General features: G+C 41.8%; 1 non-coding gene across 1 annotated transcript; it reads left to right on the top strand.

Annotated features, from left to right (window-relative positions):
- Positions 1-208: 208 nt before the first annotated feature.
- Positions 209-290, top strand: trnas-uga (transfer RNA serine (anticodon UGA)). The gene has a single exon. It is a non-coding gene; the product is annotated as a tRNA-Ser (tRNA).
- Positions 291-4,485: the final 4,195 nt, after the last annotated feature.

The following is a 4,485-nucleotide window of genomic DNA, read 5'->3' as shown; positions in this document are numbered from 1 at the left end:
TTGGATAGGTATATGGAGGATAGTGGGTTAGTATAGGTTAGGTGGGCTTGGATCGGCGCAACATCGAGGGCCAAAGGGCCTGTACTGCGCTGTATTCTTCTATGTTCTATGTTCTAAAGGGTTTGGCGAAATCTTTGGGTCTTGATAATTTGTTCTTCCAACAAATGAATTCAGTTGTTTTAGTGTGAAAATTGATGCTCTTGCTGTGGCTGTGATGGCCGAGAGGTTAAGGCGTTGGATTTGAAATCTAATGGCGTGTCCCTCCGCAGGTTCGAATCCTGTTCACAGTGTAGAATCATTTAAAAGTCATTAATTCCTTTACAGGCTTTGCATTCAATCAAGAGTAAATTTTCAACTGTGAAGAATCCGAAGTAATTTCAAGACTGACCCAGTCATCTAATTGTACAAATTATATGTCGAGACACAAAAAGCCACCAACTTCCAACACGAAATCAGTTTCAACACATTTGTCAAACTATCGTGAAATTTGGATATTCGGGGGGTGGTCTTCAGCAAAACAAGAAGCAATGTAATACACTTACCTGCAGGTGATGAATTTTTTTTTAGGATCAGTTGAAAGTCAAGCTGAGAAAGTTCAACCTAATTTACAGCTGACTCTCAAGGCCAATAATCTATTATATCAGCAGTCAATGAATTAGAAAAAAGCAACTCCATGTGTGGAAAGGAACTCGACTGATAAGTGGTACATAATGCACAGGTTTCCTTCTCGAAAGAAAGAGCGAAATCTTATTCAATGCAGACACAAATTCAAGCTGTCCCTGGTCGACCAGAAGACAGATGTCGCGAAACAAAGTGAATACAGAAAACAATCAATGTTTTCTGGGCGTCAAAAAGATGTACTGGAAGAACGGAAACATATATTTGGAACTAAAGTCACATACCACTTCCACAGACTAAATGTTCTTGAACCGTTATCTTAATTTGACCTTCATGCCCACCATTGCTGCAAAAAATATCTCAACAACTCAGAACTTTGTGTTCTTTGATATTCTCTCCTTCATGTTTCTCTTGATTTTGAAACTAAAACCGAGCAATAGTAATGCACCCTATTTCACTTGCAAAGATCAGATGAAGATCAATTTATAAGAGAACAGAAATAAAGCTACGTCTGTCTTTCGAGAGAAAACACAGTTACCATTTTGACTCCAAAAAGTCTTCTTCAGAAGTCTGCGCAATGAACTCGAAATAGTAGACCGAAAATGAAAAAAAGAAGCCAAAATGCCGCGAATACACCACCCGCAAGCGCATCAAGTCCTACTCGAATATGCCGGTTTACTACCATCAACATCAATGGAGAACGGAACAAAGCTCATTCTGCAGTTGTCAACCTGTTATGACGTAGTTTGTAAAGTCAGAAATATGATCAGGTAAAAAGCGGGATGAAAGCGGGATATAGGAACTCTGAAAAAAAAACAAGTGCGTGCTTTGGTTTGAAGAACGTTGGCAGTGATGAAAATGGAAATTAACTACAGTGAGGGGGGCTTAATGAATACTCAGCATCGTTGCAACACACAGGGACGCAATTCTTTGTGCTAGGTTTCTGTTCTGTCATTTTATAATCACGACTGCTGTCGGGTTTGGTTTCCATTCCAGGCTTAGGTGACAGCCTGATGGAAGTTTGCGCATTCGCCCAATTTCTTTGTGGTTGCTCTGGTTTGCTGCCACATTCTCAACATTTGCAGGTTATTTGGAATCGCCATTGAACGCACGCGTTTACAGAGACACTGATGTCTCTGTAATAGGAGTGTCTGGATAGGACGTACTTCAGAGGATTTTTGTGAACTTAAATAGACAGAGTGGGGTTAATCTGCTGTTTCCTGTGTGAGCTACATAGACAGAGAGGGGTCAGGGTCTTCTTCCCTGAGGGAGATACGTTGACAGAGTTGGGTAGTTGCTCTTACCTGTGTCAGTCACGCAGATACAGTAGGGTCAGTCTGCCCTTTCCTGGGCGAATTTCTTTCACAGAGTGGTGACAGTCTGCTCTTCCCTGCCTAAGTGAAATAGAAAGAGCGGGGTCAGTATTCTCTTCCCTCGATAATTTATGTTGAGAGTCTGGCCTCCGTCTGCTCTTCCCTGGCGAGTTACATTGGTAGAGTGGGTTTAGTGTTCATTCATTGGGTGAGTGCCATAGACAGAATGGGATCAGTCTGCTCTTCCCTGAGGGAATTATATTTATAGAGTGGTGTCAGACTGCTCTTCAGAGAATGACTTATATTGACAGTGTGGGATCAGTCTGCTGAGTTCCACTGAGAGTGTGGGGTCAGTCTGCCCTTCCCTGGGTGAGTAACACTGACTGAGTGGTGTCAGTTTGCTCTTCCCTCAGTGAGTTACATTGACAGAGTGGCGTCAGGAGTGGCGTCTTTGAGGAGTTGACAAAAGTCACTCGTCCCCTACATCTTTGGGATAATTAGGGATGGGCAGTGAATCTTATCTCAGTGAAAGACAACTGTATCCCAGAAATGCATTTCTAATAATTGCATGTACTAATTCGACACTGCAAGCGGTCGGGAATAATTTGAGGAGAGGTGCAGGGTAGAACAATTAAAGTCAAATGCATTGATGACGAGGAGACATGACACAAGATGTGAGTGTGGAGCTGATGGTGCAAGGCTCAGTGTCAGTGCTATTGGTTCAGCATTTATTGCTCACTGTTCGCAATGACTCACACACCACTGCTGTCAATTCACAACAATGAGCCTGTTCATCTTTGTTTGAAAATCCCTGCGTGTGTATTAACGTGGTTAATGGGACGCGAGAGGAGATGAGCACATCCTCTTTATTCTGTCAGTTTAAACAGATGAAAATATCTGTTGGATGCCAATGCAAGAGGATACTATCTTTTTCTATGCCTTTTCAGTGGGGCATGCTCAACATTGAAATGTCTGTTTTTGCACAAGCAGAGTTTGATTGCCATTCATACTGAGCAACGCTAATACAGAAAACGCGTTTTCGAATTCCTGTGATCAAGTGGTTCAGGCATTGCACATATGGACGAGAAATCTGGCTTTTAACGTGGCGCCGTGGCTTAGCTGGTGAAAGCATCTCCCATCACACTGGTGCCTGCTCATTGTATTGAAAGCTCGTTATTTCTCACAAGTATTGTGTTGCTGATCGAGAAACTCAGTGTCCTGTCTGAATTGATTTATATTCTGATTTCGAGTTCCGTCTTCATTTTCCAGGTTTAAATCCAGTAGTGTATGTTGCTCTTTTTAACTACTATTTTAACCTGGAGATTCTTCCCGCAGTTCCACAAGCACTTCTGCTTCTCATCCTCTTATTCTCATTCCTTCATTCCCAGATTTGTGGAAATTAAGTGGTGAGGCAGGAGACACTGCAGCATTCCCGGGGAATGTTATGGTAATGGCACTGACACCACGACATGATCACCCTCATTCTCTGCTGTCACCATTCATTGGTTGTACACCAACAGTAAATGCATCCTTCAGCTATCATGTAATTACTTTCTTTTTCTGTTGGATAAAGAATTCAACTTTAACTTCGAAAGGGTCTTTAGATTTTGAGGAAGAAATGTCTCCTTGCCTCAGGTCGAAGTGACAGACGCATTATCCAGAGAATGTGAGACTACTTCGACCGACTCCAGCCGGGCGTCAGAAAGCCTCTCAGCAGTTCGAATCTCAAACTGTCTCTGAATGTCAGGCTTTTCAAGAGCAGAAATGGGAAATGAGGGATATGAACAGCCAGAAAGTCGGAGAATGTGAAAAAGGCCCAGGAGGATACAAAGACAAATATAGAAAGAACAAAGACACATTTTGAGGCAGACACTAAAAGAAACTATTCTCCATTCGGCGTGACTGCTAAATAACAGAAAGCAAAAGGAAATGTTGCCATTAAAACATAGCCTTCCACCAGCTCAGGAAAATGAAAGTAGCATGACAGCTGATTAAGTCCTTTTAAGATTGTAAATTCGACGTTTGTAAGCTCAAGAGTGATTTTGATAAATATCCTGATTCGACAGGGAAGATTATCATTTTCCCAACAGTATAATCTAGAAATCTATAACTAACCTGTTTCATGTCCATCTAAAAACAAATCTGTTTCTCTTCACAGATGTTGCCAGGTGTAGTGGGTTTCTCTATCAATTCTCGTTTTTAGTTCAGCTTTCCAAAACCTGCATCTTTTTGATTTTTGATAACCTGGCACAAAACCAAGCATTACCAGGTTCGGACCAGTGGTCAGAAATACTGCTACCACGATATACTTGCACAATTAAACGTTCATTCCCTGTCCGAAAATAGAACTAATGTCATGGCAGTTCTAGTTCCAAATCCTAACTATGACATTACACGGAATGAAGACAGACGCTCTTGCACTTATTCTCAATGAAATGGCTTTTCCCTTTCATTCCTGATCAGTTTCACTGCAGATTGTTTTCTGCTCGTCTTCAAGTTTTGCAGAATGGGAAAGCCCATTTGGCCCATGGTGCAGTCTGGTTTAAAGACATTC

Source organism: Chiloscyllium plagiosum, unplaced genomic scaffold, assembly GCF_037043375.1.
Source record: "Chiloscyllium plagiosum isolate Xiang-an unplaced genomic scaffold, Cpla_swu_hap1 HiC_scaffold_33, whole genome shotgun sequence".
Taxonomy (NCBI): domain Eukaryota; kingdom Metazoa; phylum Chordata; class Chondrichthyes; order Orectolobiformes; family Hemiscylliidae; genus Chiloscyllium; species Chiloscyllium plagiosum.
The sequence above is the reverse complement of the archived record's forward strand: the minus strand, read 5'-3'. Positions and strand labels throughout refer to the sequence as shown.